At 43.3% G+C, this 23,101-nt stretch overlaps 1 protein-coding gene across 1 annotated transcript in view; it reads right to left on the reverse strand.

Annotated features, from left to right (window-relative positions):
* The window catches only part of LOC133118330 (muscarinic acetylcholine receptor M3-like), a 115,348-nt gene that overhangs the window by 66,659 nt on the left and 25,588 nt on the right, over positions 1–23,101 (reverse strand). Inside the window, exon 2 of the mRNA XM_061228225.1 lies at positions 7,585–7,689. The gene's annotated coding sequence lies outside the window, so the exon portion shown is untranslated. The remainder of the gene's footprint in view (positions 1–7,584; positions 7,690–23,101) is intronic.

Raw genomic sequence — 23,101 nt, forward strand, 5'->3', positions numbered from 1 at the left:
AGAAAACGTGTCCCGTGCTGGCATTATCTCAGATGCCAGAACCGTGTGATGATAGTCCCGCACTGAATCTGCCAGTCTTGGTGAAAGGCAGCGGTAGGTACAGAGAGCAGAATGGCTTCAGATGAAAAACCCCCGGATTATGAAAGAGTAGTGAATGCTCATCAAATCACCACCTCGCATTGCCCAGAAAACCAGAGCCAGCCAACCACCAGGCCACCAGTGACCGTCAGTGTCAGCGATTTGAAATACACATCTTCAGGAGGGCATTTTAGGAGGGTATTTTAATTTACCTCCTCATTTTTCACTCTACCTTTGGGATCCTTAGTCATCCATGCAACTCAGATTACTCAGGAAGTCACAGCCAAGCTATATCGTCTATTTTTCATAATAAAAGTCAGGCACTGTACTACAGCTTGCAGCAATAGTGCAGCAACTCAATGATGACAACCAGTAACCTGAAGGGACCTGGAAAGCCTTGAGAAGATATTAATATAACAATGACCCAAAGAAGCAGAGCAGAGTAAAGCGTAGCGTATGCAGGCAGGGTGAAGCCATGGGCAGAGAGCTAGCAATGCACTGCAGACCTCAGCACAGCCAATCAGAAGTGAGCACTGAGACTGACAGAAGTTTAGGAAAAAACGATGGCCGTTGGAACTTGTTGGTACAATAGTGTCACATACACATGTTTAGGGCAGTGAATATACATCAGGAAAGTGCACACTGTTTACACTGTGTGCACACAAGCTCACATAGACATGCACACACATGCATACACACACACACCAGTGCGTGCACACACACACACACACACACACACACACACACACACACACACACACACACCTGCAAGGCAGCTAAGTCGCTCCGCTCTTCCTCACAGTGGATGCCATTTGAAATGTTTTATTTACACTGAGACACTCTTATCTTTTTCTCAACTTTAAATTTGATTCAAAGCTTCCCCGCTCCCCAAAGATATCTATATTTCAAATGAGAGACTTCTTAATTCTCTGACGAAATTGATAGCATTTCGTCTCCCTGAAAGGCATCCCGCACTGCGGAGCAAAAGCTTATTCATGAGACCCTGGGCCTGGTGGGACAGACTCTCCACATCGTGGCCGTGGGTGATATCCTCCGCTTCTGAAGGAGACACCCAGGGAAAATTAAACTTCTGCTGTTGGGTGCTTCCAGACCCAGAGAGAAGTTCTTGTCTGTTGCAAGAGCTCCAGCAGTGATTGGACAGAGGTGACTCCAAGGGTTGAGGCAGCGGTGGCTAACAGCGATGGCTAATGGCTAACACGTCAACTCCGCAACTGTGCACTGTGCCACTTATCAGCCCTTAACCACACGGTTACCTGGAGTCAGCCGTGTGGTTAACGGCTGATCAGTGGCGCAGCGCACAGTTATGGAGGGGATGCTGTTAGCCGTTGGTGAAGTGTAGGACTGAATGGTAATGTCTTTCTCTTTAGGCCAGTCTAAGCTGGCTTCACCACCACCATGGTCTGGTTGGAGGGGCCAGGGGTTGGCCCATCTTCTGTCACACGTAGTAAATGTGGCGCCAAGCAAATTCAACAAAATGTGATAACACACCGAGAGAACTAATAAAAAGGACATTTGTGTGTGTGATAATGAAGCACGCACACACGCAAATGTGTATGTGTATATAATACATTATAAAATAAGATAAAAAATCATAAATCATAAATAATAATCATAAATATGTGTATACATGTGTACACACATATACACACACAGATAAAAGCGGTAGATACAGCTTTTTCCCGGTTTGAGAACCACCCTTAAGTCCCATGCAGACGGCGGGGTAATATCAGGTCAACCACCGGCAGACAATCTCAGCGCACCTTAATCAAAGCGGACTCCTGGCCACTACAGCTGGGTACGGCAGGGGAAAGCGAGGGAGCGCGGCCCCCGCATGATGAAAGAGGAGCGCGGAGCGGCGTGATGAAAGGGCAGCGGCTCGGCCCCTCCGCCCGTCCGCGCATCCGCGCTAACGAACGCACCGCCCGCCCGTACCGCCGCTGTGTCAGCGCCGTATCGCCGCCGTGTCAGCGCCGTGTTAGCGCCATGTTAGCGCCGCCTCGCCCAGCCTCCCGCGTTTCAGCCAGGACGACCGTGCCCTTAATCAGCAGAGACGCCAAGCGCCCGGTCAGAAGAGCGCAGACGGCTGAAAGGAGCCACAGCCGCAAGCCTTCCTGTTGTCACTTTAAATTTGGCCAACCGCAACGCGGAATCCTCCCCCCGCCCGGTGACTAAACGCTTTTCCACGATAATTACTAATCTGCCGAGACCTGTCGGCCGGGGTTACGGCCGGTGTAATGGGAAACGTCTCTCGCAGCCGGAAAACGGGAATACGCGACTATCACTTGTTTACCATCCGGTTTTCCGGCGCAAATCAACGGGGCCGTCCACCGCCCCCGCGCTAAAATCCAGTCAGCCCGGGAAAAAGCACAAGCTATCCGAGATCATCAGACTCATCCACACACAGTTTCGATACTAATACAGGCACACCTGCTTCATACAATATACATAATTCACATCAGAGTAGAATGGCTATGCATACGTGTTACATATATTGAATATTACAAAGAAATACTCAGATAAATATGGTTGTGTTGTTAAATGGAATAAAAATCTGCTACCCCCAGGGAAACAGCAACAACTGTTCATCATTGATAACACGATTGTATCTTATGCAGCTGACAATATGCAATGGAATTGCCTCCCCTGTCCCCCGTCCTATACCTTTCAGAACAGCGGGTGTTAAGCAGTTCGATTAATCGTTAAATTTGAGCAGCTCGACACATTTTTTGATAAAATGTTTCATACTTTGCGCCAAATGCATTCGTCTCCAGGAGACTGCATCGGACAAAACATCCCCCATATCAACATAAGGATCAGTTAATGGTGCATCCACGTGGTCTCTGTCTCGAGATGGACTCCATACGCTGCTCTTTGTAATGGATGTTCACTAAATCCAGTTATTCAGATAAGCAGCCGAAGAGATGCGCTGCGTTTCCTCAAACGTGTCCATTAAGATCCTCTAAAACGCATCACCAGGTGTCTGCTCAGTGCAACCCCTATAGGCAGGTATATATAACCAAGCGCTCTCTTATTCTTTTACCTGCACGTCACAAGTCCGGGAAGCAGCTGCAGCTGCAGCAGCTCACAGAGTAAGACAATAACAACAGATAACAAGATGGACAAGGATTTGGTTTCGAGCACAGCCGAGAACAACAAATACTCAGACTAGAGCATCAAACAGCCTTTAAAACACAAAACTTATTCCCATTATCATGCAAGAAGCAAGAAGAAATTTAACTCTGCTTAATTTATTTCATGCAAAACTGCACTCAATTTGAAATGATATTACTGGTGTAACAGGCATTGTTCTGTGTGGCAATAATTTGCAAAAAAAATGTCTTTGAATAATTTTTGAGGTTGATCAGATATAAACATTATTCTAGATTAATAATGAAAAAAAAAAAACTTTTGTTCTCCATTACTACACAAAACTAACGGGATCATATTACCATAATAATAATGATTCAACGCCAAAAGGTCTAACTGTGACTTTCAACTTGGGCGATAAAGATGCAGAAAAAGAATTTGATTTAATCTAATCCACAAAATCTTTGATGGTAACTTTTTTTGTTCAAGTTGCATAAACTTTACTTTCTTACAAAATATAAAATAACAACCTCAAGTTACGCAGTTCATAAAACGTCTTAATCCCATCCATGCTGCCCCTGTTGGTTGAGTATGACTTCCCAAATTATTGTTGCCTTCATATTTCTAAGATCATAAAAACTGTGATGATCTGCGAACAAGAACAGCACTTTAGAGTCTTATCAGCCTCTTATTTGCAAAATTGGGCAATAAAAAAGCAGGCTCCCCCACCCCACGCTAACGGTTTACAACCCTGACTTAGCAACAGACTCAGACAATGAAATGCATATTCTAACAACCCTTGATTCCAATTTCCAAGTCAAATATTTTGATCCAATATAAGAAAAAAATTTAATAAAATTGTATAAAAATAAGTTTTTTACATGAATGAATAAACACATTGTTTTTTTGTTTTTTCTTAGTTCACTTTTATTATACGTCCAGGCAACATATTTCCGGTTTGGCAGAAGTATATGTTTGGTATGCTAATTATTTGATGCAGACATATTTATGGAACCAAATATCCCACAGAAATTTTGGGGAAAAATCTATTTTTCCCGGGACAATACCTAAGCAAATGTTGAACTACTTGTTGTTGCATAAATGCATTGCTAGGGCTTTTCAGTACCAAAATAACCCAACAGGTTAGTTTCAGGAATATCGTTTAGGAATTTAGGAATATCGCTGCATTCGTACAGCAGAATGAATATTCAGGCGTGCGTAAAACATCAAGTGAACATTTGCATTGGACTTGCTATCGATAAACCTGTCATTTTACAGGCTAACAGGTCTCTGGTTAATCAAATTTTGAAATAAAGTTACTTCAAATTCGATGCAGGTTCATGAGAAAGCATTTGGGCGAGTATTCCTTTTTGGGGAGCTGTATAGACACTTTGGGTATGCTTTATAAAAACATACTCTCTTTACATTTTTCCCAGTTCTTGGAAAACTCATGTGGAATTTGAATGCCTGTACATACCTTCAGCAAATCTTATACACACATTGAGATTTATTTGTGCACAAATATAAAGTAGTTCGGAGTTGGTCATTGACTTAGATATTGGAGATATTTAGTGCTAAACTATACAAATGTTTGGTCATTTCTTTTGTAGTATTATGTCACTTTTGTGTATACTGTACGTGCTCTGACATAAATTTGTTCTGTCTCAAACTGAATGGTACAAGCCTGTTCTTTAATTTAAGTCGTCAACTATGTGTGTGCAGTAAACAGTTTTTGAGATATTTATAGGACTGAAATTGGCTTCTTGGGGGCCAAAGTGGAAAGGGTTAAAAATATATTTTTCATGAAAAATAAATTTGTATTTCAAAGTTTCCCACTGAGCCATCCTGATGAATCACCCTGACACTGTGAAGTCCTGACCCGACCTGACCCAAGCAACGATGGACAGAAACATGCACTGTGGAAAAATATTACTTTGGCAGAATATTAACACAGCAACATGGGTGTATATTATCATTTAAAGTTGTCTAAAATAATATTATGAATCGGCCTCTCTAGTTCATCCCCACAGAATATTAGCTCAGTATCTCTCATAGCCTGAGGTATGTTTGGATATCCGCATCCCAGAGCCTTTGGATGAAAACAACATGTCTGCTGTTTGAACTCACCATCTTAAGCATCCCCTTCTTCTTACTGGGCCTGGAAGGGCTTTATTTTTAATTTGTGAAGGGCCTCTTACTGACGTCAATCCTAAGGGCTTCCTCAAAGTTTGGTGAGATGCTACCGATTGCTTCCTTTCTATAGACCCAATGCTGAGGCACAGCCAGCTTGTAGCCTTTTCACTTTCAGAACATCAGATTCATGGCTGAGGTGTGCCACAATGGTTATTTTGTGCAACGGAAGGAGGTGCGTGACAAATTCTAAACCTCACAGGGACGTAATAAGACACAGACAGCTTGCGGAGATAAAGACCACATTTCGCAGCCAAGAAAATTAATCACTTCCTAAAACTGGCCCTATGGGGTGGAGAGGGCACACGCTCAACTTACACAGAGGGCATTAACATTACATTTGGGCATACAGTGCATGCCCTTATCCAGATTGACTTTCAGACCATTTAAAAAAAAAAACTCATTCACACCCACAACCATTGAGTTTAAACCCCAGATCCCCAGCCATTACGCAACACTGCCACATCACACGTTTACACTTACTCTGGCCTCATTGCTCTCAAAGTCGAGTTCAGAAGTGAAAGTACTCCTCTATCAATTCCTTTTGTTATTGAAAAAAAACACCCTCTATACATTTCACATTTAAAATAGAAGAGTTTACACCTCTCTTGTTTACACGCTCCCCCTCCCTCGGTTATCCATGTCGGAGAAATCCCCCTGTGCTGCACGGATCACAACTGGGTATTGATTGGGTGAAATATGAGAGCCGGCTCTAATCCCACAGAATGTAGTACCCCCCTCCCCGGTCACGGAATCCCTATCTGGCACCTGGATCCGGGATGAGAGCGAGACAATAAACAGCCTCCGCTAATGCAGCCCGGAAAGCCGATCAATATCCATCTCTCTCAGCGCCGCCCGGCTCCCGCTGCGCGAACAGAAAGCCTGGTAATGAGCGTGATTTAGCCTCGCCGCTAACGTAGCGGCTCGCGCTCCCACAAAAGGGCCGTCGAGACCTTCTGTCCCCGAGGTGATGTGATCTTAATTAAATTCTGATTTCAGGGACGCGTCGCCAACCTTAACGGCCGGCGGAATGTCATATCTACGGGGAGAAGGGGATCAATGCGAAGCATTTCAATCGAAACACAGCCACAGGCTTTGTTAGCCGTCTTTCTCGTTTCAATGATAAGCGAGCAGGCACTCCATTCAATGAGCAATGAGAGGGGGGCTGGGGAATAAGACATGTATATACTGTGCATACATACTGTATGTAATACACACTCAGTGAGCACTTCATTAGGTATTTATTAGACCTATTTGCTGTAGCCTATCCACTTGATTGATGCGCTGTGTGTTCAGAGATGCTCTTGTGCATAAAACTGTTGTACTGTAATGTGTGGTTATTTGCGATACTGTCACCTTCCTGTCAGCTTTGATCAGTCTGGTTCATCTCTTCTGAGCCATCTCATTAACAAGGCATCTGCAGAACTGCTGCTCACTGGATGGTTTTCAGTTTTTCTGAGCAAACTCTGGAGACTTTTGTGTGTGAAAAGCCCAGGAGATCAGCAGTTACAGAAATACTCCAACCAGCCCATCTGGCACCAACAATCATGCCATGGTCAAAATCACTGAGGTCGCACATTTTTTCCCCATTCTGATGGTTGGTCATTAACTAAAGCTCCTGACCTGTATCTACATGACTTTATGCATTGGACTGCTGCAACACCATTGGCTGATTAGATAATCGCAGGAATGAGCCGGTATATATTTTTTCCTAATAAAGTGCTCAGTGAGTGTATATGACAAGTCCAGTCACATGTTGGGAAAACAGCCACTTCACAGCTTGATCTACATGTGATATCTGCAAACACAATCTAAGACCTAATAAAAGGTACGGACTTTATACAGCATATGGTATACTACAATAGATTAATGAATGTTGTAATTTAACATTGTTGTTTATATAATGTTTTATGATTTTATGATGACATAAAATATCAATCTTAGATGTCGGTATCTAATAACGTGCTCATCCAATCGCTTTCATTTTCAACACCACAGTTCATTGTAGTGTTGACACAGATAGGATGACCTGCTTATATACACCAGAAGAAAAAAATCTAATCTTCAAATTTAGGCCACAACACCAGTTTGTCTGTTTGCCCTGTGTCTAAATCAAACAGTACATCTCTACAAGTAACAATGAGGTCTCTCAAACCAAAAACATGAGCTTAACATTACGATGTTTAGCCAAGATTTCCAGGCACTTACCAAAGTTTTGGAGTGAAAGCGCTGGCAGTCACCTGTTGGTGCAGAGCTGGTTCGTGTCCCAGCAGTCTAACGACGGGAACTCCACCTTAGACTGAGACATCGTGTCTAAATACAAAAGACAAAAACAGACAAGATGAGTATCAACAAACCAACGAAGGAGAGCATTTCAAAAACCTTCATTAAACTGACTTTCGTGATCAGGAACAGAGAAAGGTTACTTGCAGTCCTACCAATGTGTAGTCGTAAAACAGGCACAGGCTTTAAGACCAGCTTAGGTATATATTGTACGTAGTTTACTGACCTGATTGGCCACACCTCAATTAGTGATGTAACCAATCAGTCAATTATTCCGTATATGTGGAGCAATTAGTGACCACACAAGCTCATCGCAGTCAAATACAAAACCCATGATGTGGATCGAGATAGAGGTCCTAAAGATGGCATTGTAGCTAGCCTACTGCAAATTACATTACATTACATTACTGGCATTTGGCAGACGCTCTTATCCAGAGCTACATGCAGTTGATTAGACTAAGCAGGAGATAATCCCCCCCTGGAGCAATGCAGGGGTAAGGGCCTTGCTCAAGGGCCCAACGGCTTTGCGAATCTTATTGTGGCTACACCGGGGATCGAACCACTGACCTTGCATGTCCCAGTCCTTTACCTTCACCACTACGCTACAGGCCGCCCCGGCAAGCAAACTGAAATGAAGCATGCTGAAATGTTTGCCCTGTACAGTATATACTGCACAGCTGCAACACGATAACAGCCCTTTAAAGAACAGAAAATGTACTGAAAACCTGTAGAAAGTAGCATCGGGATTTAAAGATAATTCTAGGCTTAACAACAAGCATTGAGTCAGAAACGTAAAATTGCTGTCACTGCACACTGGGAAAGAAGAACCATTTGCCTGTGTAGATGTACAATAAAGGAAATGTATGAGAGTTTCATGGGGATGTGGCATTTCCATTTCAGAAGATTTTTTTTGTTAGTAAAGCTATGATTGCATTTATGAACTTGAGGCATGTATTGATTCAATTTCAGAAAGAAGTCAATCTGTACTGTATTTTTGCCCTCGGCTTGCTATAGATCACATGCGACAGCTCTCTAGCTTTTGGAATCTGTTATTTTGAATTGTTCCCCGCAATATTAACAGTAGGAAAACTGCAGGAGACTCCCAGAAGGCAACATGAAAACAAACCCCCCCAAACCAAAGCACCCCCCATTCATCACCACTACAAAACACCAGTGTGTAACCAATCAGACAGCTTCACGGCTGACGTTTACAGGATCAACTGCTGCACAACATGACTATAAAGCAGCAGGAAATGCCATCGTGTTACAGCAAAGCAGCCAGATTTTAGGACATACCTCTTTACAATGTACAGTTAATTTGAAGAATGCTTCAGTTTATGGGATTGGTTTACCAGCTTATAAAGTCGTGAGCAACCTGATCCAGCTCGTAGTACTGTACCGTAAGGTTATGAGCAGCCTGGTCAGACTTATAGTCCTGTAACGCTATGAGCAGTCTGGTAAAGCTCATAGTTCTGTAAGGATATGAAAAACCTGGTCAGGCTCATAGTGCACCCTCAGAAAAAAAGGTTATTTCACTTGATTCCATGTTTACGTCATTATGGAACCTTACATCAGATAAGATATTATTTATTGAGCCCTGTGGGGTAATCTGTCCTCTGCATTTGACCCATCCAATTTCCTTAGGAGCTGTGGGTAGCCAGAATGCAGTGTCCAGGGACTAACTCCAGTTCTGAGGCTAGTGCCTTGGTGAAGGGGAACAGCAGGAGCATACCTAACCTGACATGCATGTCTTTGAGTGAGGATGGAAACCGGAGTACCCAGAGCAAATCCACACGAACAAAGGGAGAATACGCGAACAGAACTGCTTTCTTGCGAGACAACAGTGACTAACCACTACGCCCACCTTGCCATCATAGGTGAGAAGAGTGAAAGCTCCCAGACAGAGATCCATTAGCCCCAACAAAGAACCATTAAACTACAGTAGAATCACAGGGTTCCATTTGGAACCATTGTTTTGTGATACCATACAGTAAGAATATGAGACATCTGGTCAGGATCATAGTGTTTCAAGGTTATGAGGGGCCTGGTCAGGCTCATTGTACTGCAGGGTTATGAGCAGCCTGGTCAGGCTCATAGTGCTGTAAGGTTATGAGCGGCCTGGTCACACTCATAGTACTGTAAGGTTATGAGCAGCCTGGTCAGACTCATAGTACTGTAAGGTTATGAGCGGCCTGGTCAGACTCATAGTGCTGTGAGGTTACGAGCAGCCTGGTCAGGCTAATAGTATTGCAGGGCTATGAGTGATAATACTGTAAGGTTATAAAGCTAGCCGGTGAGGCTGTGTTTAAGTAAGTAAGGCTCTAGGAATGTGAGCTCGAGTAGCAGGGCACAGTGCTTCCTCAGGTCTTTCACCCATAAGCCTTTCTTAATGACCTCCTGCCATTTCTCCATGAAAGTTTGTTCTATGCACACATCAAAGCAATTATACTTGTTCTTATTTTTTCATTTTCTGTTCTATTTCCTACCTTATATAGACCTGCGGGCTTGTCCTGTAAGGCTCACGCTGGCAGTGATACAACTGCATAGACATAGACAGAGAAAGACATTCTGAAGGCTCATTATACATCAAAATAATTACAGCAGGTCTATCTGCTCCCACACCCAAAGATAGCTTTCAATGAGCGTGATGCATAAGCCAGTCTGGTGCAGTAAGAGGGTGCGCACACACAACCTGATGATGGCACTGTAAAGGTTGGACACACAGAAACTGATGATTCGGTATGCTATCAGTACGCAGAACGTTCCAGAAGGCCAAAGTAAAACAGTAACAACACGGCATCTATGGGCACAGAAGAAGTGAGACAATATGGGCCTCCCTGCCCTAGCCGCATGCAGTCTCCAGTTAGCGTAGGGAAACCGTGGGAGATGATGAGATCAAAAACGTTAACGGCCGCAAAGATGAAGATGGATGGGTGCACAGTGTTAAAGGTTTGTGCTTTTAACGGTCCGTGTTCCACTTCAGTCAGGGTGAGGAATTAGCCCTGTGTCATGCTCGCTGTGCCGAGTGGCCCTGTATCCTTCATCTTATTATCTTTACTCTGATAATCACATCTTACATGTCACTCCTTTTTAGTAGCCTACATCATGATAGATCATAACCACTACAATGTAAAAAGAACACGAATCCATTGATCTGGTAACTGATATGCCTTATATGTTCTATACTGTAGTGCGGTGACATTAATGTGTACATATATCACGTAAGATATAGTTCAGTACAAGCCTGCAGGGATGGAATGGACCACCAGAATTTTTTTTTTTTTTTCAGATTAATAACAAATTAGAAAAGGATGGTGGCTTGACCTTGGATCACTGAAAGTACATGGATCCACTGCAGTCTGATGCCTTTAATTATATACTGTAAATGGAAAATGTTAATGTACTCCATTAACAAAGGAATCTTAATCCTCACACTTACTCTGTAGCTATTATGTATTTTGGAGTAGTCAGGTAATGCCACTGAAATTAAACCAGAATTGATTTAGTATGGTGAGCGCCAGCTTGCAGCAAAATACTGACACTTACTGTACACTCAGTGACCATTTTATTAGGTAGACCTGAACACGAGCTTGTTAATAAAAAACATTTAATCAGCTGATCATGTGGCAGCAACCACAGGGTGGTTTGAGTATCTCAGAAACTGTTGATCTCCTGGGATTTTCACTCACAAAAGGCTCGAGAGTTTACAGAGAATGGCGCGAAAGACAAAAAAAAAACATCCAGTGAGCAGCATTTCTGTCGGCAAACGCCTTGTTAATGAGAGAGCCAGAGGAGAATGGCCAGACTGGTCAAAGCTGACAGGAAGGCGACAGTCACTCAAATAACCACACATTACAACAGTGATATGCAGCAGAGCATCACAACACATCGAAACTTGAAGTGGATGGGCTACACCTGCAGAAGACGACTTAATTAGTCTAATAAATACCTAATAAAGTGGTCACTGAGTGTATGTCCAGTAGCTGAAAAAGACAGAGGGATATATGGCAGGGGTAGCCAGTTTTCCGCCTTCAGCTTTTATTTGGAACTCATATAACCTGCTATGGTCAGCCTGGCTGCATAACAACTCTACCTACGCCAAGCTCTCCCAAGGCTCTTTCACTATCAGCAAGCACATCTTTTATTAAAATATACAGTGATACATAATACAATAACACACTACCAATTCTTCAGCTTTGCAGTTCATCCTGAGGTGTCTCCCTCAAAAATGCAGTATGTCAATAAATAAGTAAAAATGTATACATGAAACTTTGAAGAATGAACAAAACATTCCTTAAATGTCCAAGAGCAAAGGAAAGTGGTGCTGACGCAAAACAGGACCCGAACGCACATCCTTCCTGTCCCCGGTGAATGCTCCGTGCTGCAGCCCATATTCAGGAAGGATGCAGGAGGATTTGACAGAATATTACTTGCACAATATTACTTACGTGCTGTCTGACTTCATTAGACATTCGTCTAATTGTGTTAAAATTTTTAATTACAGAATCATGGAGACTGGGCTCGGATATGATCACGTCTGACCAACAGTTCATCCGAACTTTGTGAAGTGTATTGTGCAGCTTGTATAACTACGCACTGGTTACAGACTCAGAAATGGCTGTGGTATCTCAGACAAATTAAAATGTTTCCTTCAAAAGAGTCCAACTGAACTGGAAAAAAAAAGACGTGTTTATTTGTGACTCAAAGTTTAAAAGGAGCTGATTTCATCCGTGTCTGTCTGCTTCCCACTACCAAGGGTCTTGGAACCAAATGAACAAATAATTTATCTTCATCTGTCTAAGAAAACGAAGGTTATACATTTCAAATCATTTTACATAACAGCAGTGAGTTCAGCAGCTATGCCATGATCGACAGTGCGACAGAGGGTTTACCGAGTTTACTGTGCCTGGAACTTCACGTTATTCAAACAAGTCCATTACCTTCTGACTGCTGCTAATGGCAGACCTTCTGTTCTTATTCCTGAAACATTTATTTAGGCATCCGACCATATTAATGGTTACATATCATCACCCTTCTTTGTCATTTTGGTTCTTATTTTTGGTTTAAAAAATAAGAGGGTATAGGCCAGCCCTGCTGTGATGTTTAGTTTTATTTACAGACAGACAGAAGAGAGGGTGTCAGATAGAGAAGGAGCCACAGCTGAGAAAGCACCACGGTGGGGACTGAACCCCTGCCTGTGCGGTGGGATGAGGGTCGAGTGGCACGCCGTGCCACAAGCCTTGTCCACTTGGGGCCTTTTTTCAACAGCTTCCATCCAGCCCGGTGTGCTGTAAATAAGTTTCATAACTCAGAAATAAATAGATTTGTTTCAGAGGCCCCGGGCGAGCGGGTGTACAGCGACGGCGTGTTGGTAAATGGACGAAAAGGAGCAGCGGTTCTTGCCGTCGCTCACAGGTCTCGATTGCCACACATCAGGCGTGAGACTCGCTCACCGCAGACCTTCCACACAGGCCAGGGCTGAAAAACAGAGCATGCATTTTAACGAGCGTGAGACACACTGCGAAGAAATATCACGCTTAGACACAGGCCAGGTCCAAAACATCTCGCGCGTTTTAATGAAAGCTACGGGACTCCATGGGCGGTATCTTAGATGTTGGATTTAGCATAATTTTAAAGTGAAAGTTTCCAAAACTTATAGTTCTGAGCAAATTGTGTTGCCCCAAACCCCGAAATTTTAAAAATCTGAAGCTTTGATATTTTAAGAACTCGGGAGCTGAAAGGTTTTGCACAACACTTGAAATGGAAGAGAAGTTGAATAATGCATTTAATCAGCTGAATGGATGGCATGCGTGATTCAAGCTTAATATTCAACTACACAAGAATTCAAGAACCTTGAGTAAAACAAAAAAATGTGATGTTTTGCAAAGTGGTCTGTGAATGCAGTGATGCTATGCCTGGTATGTTCATTCATTTTAAAAGGTCGATACGGTGCTTCTTTGTGTGATTCTACAAGTTGACATAAAATCAACTTGTGATAAGAAATTATACAATGTAGCTTGTGAAAATTGCATATTTCATTATACAGTCCCCTCCAAATGTAACAGCAAGGTCAATTCCTTTGTTATTTTGCTATATGCTGAAGACAAATGAGTTTGAGCTCAAAAGATTTTATTTCCTGGTATTTTTATCTTGATTTGTTAAACAACTTAGAACATATCATCTTTTGTATCAGACCACCTGATTTTTAGGTGAGAAAAAGTATTGGAACTTATGACTGACAGGTGTTTCTTGTTGCTTAGATGTGTCCTGTTAGTTTGATTGGTCAAACAATAGTTCTAAATATCTACTACTGGCCTTGAGTTTCGCCTGTGAAGACTGCATTTGTGTTAGAAAAGATAAAGCAACATAAAGACCAGAGAGCTGTCTTTGGGAGAAAATCAAGCCATTATGAAGCTTATAAAAGAGGGCAAATCGATCAGAGCCATTGCACAAGCATTGGGGATAGCTTGTATAACAACTTGAAAGAAACCGCTGGCTTACTGAGCAACAGACACCGAACAGATCGGCCGAGGAAAACAACAGCGGTTGATGACAGAAACATTGTGAGAGCTGTGAAAAAACCCCCCAAAACATAAGTCATTGACATCACAAACAATCTCCACAGGGCAGGGGAGAAGGTATCTCTATCTACCGTTTGAAGAAGACTTAGAGAACAGCAATATAGAGGCTATACCACAAGATGCAAACCACTCATCAGTAGTAAGAATCAGAAGGCTACATTACAACTTGCAAAGAAGTACAGAGATGAGCCACAAATGTTCTGGAACAAAGTTGTATCGACAGATGAGATCAAGATTAACCTCTACCAAGGTGATGTAAAGGTCAAAGTGTGGAGAATAAAGGGATCTGTTCATGATCCAAAACATACAACCTCATCTGTGAAGCACGGTGGTGGAAGTGCTTGGGCTTGCATGGCTGCTTCTGGAGTGGGTTCACTAATTGTTATTGATGATGTAACTCATGATGGTAGCAGCAGGATGGATTCAGAAGTCTACAAAAACATTCTGTTTGCCAACTTACAGAGAAATGCGTCCAAAGAAAGGCGTTGGGAGGAACTTTATCATGCAGCCAAACAATGACCCAAACCACACTGCCAACACAACAAAGAACTTCATTAAGGAGAAAATCTGGAAGGTTTTAAGACTACTCAAGTCAATCACCAGACCTTAACCCAACTGAGCATGTGTTTCACCTCCTGAAGAGGAGACTGAAGGGAACCCCCCCCCCCCCCCAAAGAAAAAAGAACAAAACAAACCACAACTGAAAGAGGCTGAAAAAGAGAAATGCAACAGTTTGGTGATGTCAGTGGGTCTCAGGCTTGATGCATTTATTGCAAGCAAGGGATATGCAACCAAATATTAAGTGTAATTTACTGAAATACTCTCTGTTCCAATACTTTTGCTCACATAAAAATGGGGTGGTCTGATACCAAAGGTGCAATGTTCTAAGTAGTTAACACATCTAGGTGTAAATACCAGGAAATACAAGCTGAAATTCTGTATTCTGCATCTAGTGCATTGCAAAAACAAAGTAATTGGACTTGCTGCTCCAGTATCTTTGGAGGGAACTGTATTATTCTGTACGAAGGTACCAGGTGAGTCACGGCCTGTGTGGATTGCTGTTAAGATGTAACCCGGCGCATGGAAATGAAATAAATCTGAAAGTGTTAAAGTCTAAGCTTGCCATACGCTTCTGTATCCGTGGCATTTGTGAGGTAGGACATTAAACAGAGAGAGCTGAGGTCACCTCCGCTGGAGGGGATACAGGAGCGAGAGGCAGGTAATTGAAACTTGGCAAACGGCACCCGTGCAACAGGCACACCTGCACTGCACGTCCTCCGGAGGAACCCGGCGTCCCGGGGAGCAGGTACGGCTCCGGTTACATCACACGTATCAAAGGCAGATCTTTTGTCCTATTTCCCTCAATGAGCTCACACATCCGCCCACCGACCACTCGGAACACATCACGAAGGAGACCGCGGAGGCCCCCGGCGCCCTCACATCAACCCGAGATGAATCAGAGAAAAAGGAAGCCGGCGCGCATCTCTTCGGAGGAAAACACGGACGTAGGAATATATAACGCAGGAGACATTTCAGCAGAGGTGTGGAACTGGCACGCCAAGCTATGTTTGGCTGCTATCGCCAGCAGATGGGACATACAATAAATTACATAAGATCGAAATCAATGGACGGAAAATGAGAAAACGAACGTCGTGAGGCGGCAGATGAACCCATACTGTGCTGCTGATGGGTTCGAATTCGGGAGAAAGGCGCTCGTGTCACACTCCTGGGATCAGCCGCTCGCTATGATGCGTGTTTATTTGCGCATTTAACGCGACTTGAGACTCTGGCAAACTATTATTTCAAATGAACAATTTAAAGCAAGGCATGTACAATCATCTCCAGAACTAACTGGGTTGTTTGAATGCGTGCAGCGGAGAGTATCCATCTTCCATGGGGTCTGTTTGTGACACACAGGCACACAGTGCCGACTCCCCCTCAGCTGCCTTCAGCTAAATCCTTGTGAATTCACTCCCACTGCTTTCAATAACTATATTAACCTGCTGAGAGTCTAAGCCCAGACACCCAGTGTGCACAGGATAAAGGACAGAGCAATGGGAGAGATAATAGTCTCAAGCTGCCATGATAATAGACTCACCCACCTCAGGATATGAATACGCTCACACACTCTCACAGAAAAGCATACACACACATTTGCACGCACACACACACGCTCACGCATACACAAGTACACACACAAACATGTATAAGCGCACACACACAAAACATCACATTAGCGCACCATTTGTACAATATAGAGGCCCTCGGGGGAATTTTTGTCACAAAAGGAAGAGAACAGGCATGTTCCATTTGCACCTGCAGCAAGCATCAGCAGCAATGACCGAGACAAAAAAGATCTATAACCCCTAATCCCGGTCAAGGCATTTCCGGCACGGATACGCCGTTTGATGTTCAGGAAGTGCTCAATGAATTATTCCGGGCTTTCCTCCGAGTCAGTCTCTAACTAATAATCATGTCTAAAGGTAATAAATATTGCATTTCCCCAGCCGAGAGCGAGGCGCGGTGTGAGTGGTGGTGCAGTCCCTGTGGAAGACCGGTAGCCCCCCCGCGCATCCGCGCTGCAGCTCCGTTGGGTTCCCCCACCTCCCCCCCCCCCCCCCTCCCCCCCACCTCCTCCCCCGGGCTCTCGGCCGCCCCGGACGCTGACGCCGCGGAATTAGCATCCGTACCCCTCTCACGTGTTCGGCACGGGGGCCCCCGAAATAACACATACATGAAACGATAACAAAGGGAAACGTGAAATTGATTTCTCGGGGCACAGCTGCGGAGGAACACACAAGCCCGTCACCGGAAAAGCACACGAGACCGTGCGGAATATGATACATGTAAATTAAGTCGACGCAGGATTTTTCTTCGCAATATGCGAGAAGAAAAGGCGCATTTATAAAAATATACACATTTCTGTGGCAACCCCCTCCCACCCCTGTGTGCTGGTGTCTGTTCCAGCCACTGTAATTAATGGAGCGCACGCATTCGACTCCCTGCCAGTGAACTCCTTGTTTTGTTATTGAATGCCTGGTCACTCACAAGAAATGTTCACACTTTGGTAAATGGGTTTTTAGGACAGCAATGCGATTGGGTAAAGCCCCTCTGTAATGACAGCCAGAGGGGGGGACGCACCTGTGTGACAGGTGCCTGCTGTTTCTATGCAGGTTTCACTCACTCACATCCACAGACGTGGATTTATGGATGCTGATCTGAAATGTGCTTTCCCACAGATAAATCATCTAAAACATGTTCTGTAAATACATTATATACTTCATGTCTCATTATCCGCTTTTCAGAGAGTTTGTTAAGTGCAGATCTCCCCCGACTGTATACTAATTCAAAACTTTAAGGGGTTTTGAATACAAGTGAACATCAAACTGAACACAAGCGTTGGTCAAATGCGCAGGTGCTTGAAATTTTGCAGTATATTTAAATTAAAGACCAGCAAATTTCTAAATGTGCAGTCACATGAACTAAAGTATTTGTTCAGAATATTGGTGAGGATACGTGTTTTATAATTGTCTGTTATGCTGCATCTCATAGCATTCCTTCACGGTTTCAGTTTCAAGACAAGTTGAATTGAAACAGCAGATACTGCATCACGAAATTACTGTGCCAAGAGGTGACTGTACACCAATTTAGAACCTCACCCAGCCAGAACCCCCCAGTCACCTCATCACACAAGAAAACATTCTGTCCTCCAGAAAATCTTTCTAATTTCACTGCCATGGATCTTACCACAAACACGATTTGGAGCATTTGGAGCACGATTTGCAGCCAAAGACCAATATGTTCCAAAGAATCATATAAAGCGATTTTGAAGAAACATCTTCCTTGCATTTCAGTAATATTGGTTATGGAGATTTATAATCCATGACAATATTGATATACTGTGCAGTGGGCTCCAGAATTATTGCCACCTTGTTGCACTAGATCCAAATGAAGTGTAAAGGCATATAATACAGTCCCCTCCAAAAGTATTGGAACAGCACGGTAAATTCCTGTTCGTTTGATGGACTAATGCATTCTTCTTGTGTAACGCCTTTCCAGGCTTCTACTGCAGCCTTTTTCAGTTGTTGTTTGTTGGGGGGGGCGTGTTCCCTTCAATCTCCTCTTCAGAAGGTGAAATGCATGCTCAATCTAGTTAAGGTCTGGTGATTGACTTGGCCAGTCTAAAACCTTCTACTTTTTCTCCCTAATGCTTGATGGAGCTTCTCCTAATTAGTATAGATGCATTTCTCCACAAGTTGGCAGACAGAATGTTTGGTTTGAACCAAAGTGGCCGGGGAGGCTGCTGGACAGACCCGGTAAACCCAAACGTGTAGAGTCAGCACCTCCAAGTCCGAGGCCATGGTTCTCTGCGGGAAAACGGTGGATTGCTCCCTCCGGGTTGGGAACGAGTCATTGCCCCAAGCGAAGGAGTTCAAGTATCTTGGGGGCTTGTTCATGAGTGAGGGTAGAAGGGAGCGTGAGATCGACAGGTGGATCAGTTCAGCGTCAGCAGTAATGCGGGCGTTGCACTGGACTGTCGTGGTGAAGATTTACCGGTCGATCTACTTCCCAACCCTCACCTATGGTCACGAGCGGCCGAAATGAGCTTCCTCCGTAGGGTGGCTGGGATCAGCCTTAAAGATAGCCGGAGGGAGCTCGGAGTAGAGCTGCTGCTCCTTTGCGTCGAAAGGAGCCAGTTGAGGTGGTTCGGGCATTTTATAAGGATGCCTCCCGGGCGCCTCCCTTTGCTGGGGAGAGGGATGCCTGGAATACCCAGCTTAGCCTACTGCCACCGCGACCCGACTCCGGATAAGCGGGTGAAAATGGATGGATGGATGGATGGATGTCCCAATACATTTTGAAGGGACTGTAAACAACACACATAATAATATATAACGTGTTATGTTCAAACATATGGGAAAACTATAAACTTTTATTTCAATATGTTGACTCTTGTTTTTTAATGTGTGTTTATTAAGTAATCTATTGCTTTCAGAAAACCAGAGGTGTCAAAATTATTGGCACCCCTAACAATTATTGCAAATACAAATTGTGTCATTTTGTAAATTCAAAAGTGAAATTGGCAATATAATTTTACTTCATAGTTCATTTCAGTGTAAAGGAACTATATTGTGTCATTCCATCACTTCCTGTTTCATTAGAGTATAAAAATGAGTGATCAAGCATACAAAATCCCTTTGTCAGCCATCAGCAGTGATCTTTTGAAGTTTTGCTGTCAGTGGTCCAGAGGCACTATTCAAGATCAATGGCACAATCAAGTACCAGGAAGTTTGAGCAGGTTGTCTCTGCTAGGAGGCTCTGACATAGTCATAAGTAGATTATCCAGCAGAACAATGACAGCAAACATACATCAAAATCCACACAGAAATGGTTAAGTGAAAACAACGCCCATGTTCCGAAATGGCATTCTCAATCTCCAGACTTACAGTAAATCCCATCAAAAGCCTGTGGTCTGAACTGAAGAGGGGGGTATCCTAAGGATATCTATTCTGAAAACCTCTGCATGGAGGAATGAGCACAAATCCCTCCAAATGTGTTCTCTAACCTTATCACACATTGTAGGAAAATACTCATGGCTGTTATTATTGCCTGTGATGCTTGTACAAAGTATTATACCAGGGGTGGCAATAATTTTGAGGCCTGTTTTTTGGGGAAATACAATTTTGATTTGAAAAATGTAAGACGTTGGTTGATTCCATTGAATCATTAATGAACCATACTACTTTACACACTGGAAAATAAAGTTTATGTCAATAATGACATTGTTAGTGCACAGTGTTTCTTGTGCATATTAGTCAATGGTGCCAATAATTCTGGAGCCCACTGTATGTCAGCGGTAAAGGAAAAGGACAAAGCAGATATGACAGCAGAGCTGAAAATTCCTGTTCCAGCTGCTGCTCATCTTTAGCGGTATACTGAAATGAACACCAGGCAGGGGGCAGGTTTAGACACACAGCCAGTAATAACAGCCATTTTGTGCCACTTTCTTCCACAGAATCACTTATAAATATAGCACCGCTGTGCAGGACACCAGCCAAATAACAGGGCACTTTCTCCAGGGCACCCAGTGCAGTTAGATGTTGATTGTTCAGCTGTCCCCTGCCAATCACCATCAGAACTTCACGTGCTTGTCTTTCCAACTGTATCAGATTTTCCCATGAGGCCAACAGCTCTGGGCTCCTAACCCTGGTCCTCTGTGGCCCATGATGTATATTGTTATGGTCTATAATTGCGATATGATGCGAGTCACCACTGATCATCACACAGGGTCGTGAGTAGGAGGAACTTCTGATAGGCCAGCAGGCGTGGCTGATGCATGGGCAAGGCATCGTGGCCCCAGCCGATTCAACCCCTCCCTCACTGGGCTCCTGACCGCAGTCAGCACTTCGACAGCCTGGGTTCTGGAATCTTCTCTCAGTTTTTATAATGCTAATTTAGTCCATTTTCTCGGTGTGCTGGAAGCAGAGCTCGGTGAGTTAAAAGGAGACGGTAGGGAGAGAATGCCAATGATTAGATTGGCTACACTTTCAGCTCTCGTATTAACTTTTAAGCTGAATCTAGCCTTCCGTACAGATAAAAGTTTATCTGACCATTTCGGTTTCAGGCATGGAAAGATTTCTTACGATGCAGCATTACGTCAAAAGCATTGCTTCATACAAAGAAACAAGGATGAAGAGTCCCACAGAATTCAGTTTCCGCCTACAGCTTTCACAAAATGCTGTTTTGCTGATGTGTATAGATAAGGTTATAGACCACAGAGAAAATATTGCATATATAACACAGTAATTGAAAAGATCTGAGGCATGTTTAGATGTTTGCTAGTCAGAATCTGTGATAAGTGTCTCAGTCTCAGTGACACAAAGTGACAATAACTAACTAACTATCTAACTAAGTCTGCTGAACCCACAGCTGAGCCTGGAAGGGCTTCCACAGCCAGGAACCCTTTAGCTGAGCGCTTTTGTACAATGGCTAGGAACTAGCATAAGGGAACAGGATTACAGGACAGGGAGCAGGGTTTGGGAACTTCGTTATGGAACTGGGTTATGTAACAGAGCTGGGAACATGGTTATGGTACAGGGCTATGGAACAGGGCTTGGAACTCAAGAATGCAAAAACATTGAATCTGTATTGCTATGAAAATGCCATTATGAGAAGAAGGTGTGTGTTTTTTTTAAATGAAAACAATATGGATTCACACTAAGACACCAGTAAAATTCCTGTTTATTTATGACAATTTTAAAATCTTTTCATCATCAGTATTCAGAACATAACAAAATTATTTTGTGTGATGTTATGTTTTGATAAAATGTTTTTTTGGCATCTAAATAATTTTCTAAAAGTCAAACTGTTTCTTCCAAGACCTGAAATGCCCAAGAGGACCAGCTCTAAGAGATGAGGAGCTGGAAGAGGAGTCTTCACGCCAGAGACACACAGACATTCTCATGTCTCTGTTCATCATCGCATGCCCATTTGCTCTTGAAGAAAAAAACTATTTCTTCACATGAGCTTGTTTCCATCCATTTGGCAAAGTGACACGTGAATAACTTCCTTTGAAGACTCATATATTAGATTTATTTGCCTCAGATATTAAAGAACACGGTTATAGAAACAGTTGACCCTTTATTTTACCACACTGTCTGCTCAAGCAGGATCTATATCTCCATATGTGTGGTTACAAGACCAGTTCCTTAAAACACTGCCCCAGATTGTTACCTGTGTTAAAGGTGAATTACAGGCATTACACCACAAGGGGCACTGTACACCAACATTCTGTAAAGGACCACTGTACCTTCCTGAATTCCAGCTGTAGCTGGCTCTTTGCTTTCACATAAAACACCCTGTATCAGTTATAGACCAATGAAAACATACCCTCAGACACAAATTGAATCACGGCTCTCGGTTCATTTATGAAATTTTAATGCAGTCCTCTCTGTAAGTGGACTGATCACGGTATGGAATTAGCACTCCACTTTGTAGTGCTGGCACCAGGGAAACAGACTTCTATTTTAAGGTCATGTAAAGCTTTCAATTTAAAGGAGCCTAATTCCACTTACATAGCTTAAATGTGACACGTCACACATTTATACAGCTGGGCGTGCACAAAAGCGATTCAGGTCAAGTGGCTCTGCGACACCACAGTTGCAATGTAGAAACATTCAAGACCAAATTTCAAAGCAATGAGCGTTCAATGGCAGTCGAGTTACAGTTTGAGGGATTCTGCTAAGGTCACGTCCCCACAGTCACATATCAAGAGGAGCAGATTTACAAAAAGAATAAAGTTTGCCGGTTCAGCCTGGTTATGAGTGCAGCGAAATTAAGGATTCCTACTCTGCTTCCTTGCACGTTCTCATCTTCTATGGTTGTTACAGCACCAGAGTAGAGTACCGCGACATGGCACAATTTTCCAGTTTTTATATTTATATATTTTTTTAAAATACCCAATAATACCAAAAATAATGAAAGAATAGAAACCAAATTTAAAAATGCCACTAATAAACAGCATGATAGCCAGAAAAAAGTGATATAACCTTTCATAGTGATGGTTTTAGAGTCGTGAAGCCCGAAGAGTTTGAAACCACGACACTGTACTGATGGTGGAAAAAACCATTGCCATAGTGTCACTGTCTTCTGCACCCCTATCACGTGACCTCCCTCTAAAGCAATCAGACGTGGTTTTCATGTCTGCTGATTGTTACTCAGATCTCAGGAAGGTCAAACCGAGTAGAGATATCATTTCCCTCAGGGACACACTTGGGAAAGAAATCTTCTGAGTCCCAGAATCTGAAGCAGTCCCACCAGCCGTGACCTTCCTTTCCGACTGGATAAGGGCAGATAGAGCG

Source organism: Conger conger, chromosome 18 (genome assembly GCF_963514075.1).
Source record: "Conger conger chromosome 18, fConCon1.1, whole genome shotgun sequence".
Lineage (NCBI taxonomy): Eukaryota > Metazoa > Chordata > Actinopteri > Anguilliformes > Congridae > Conger > Conger conger.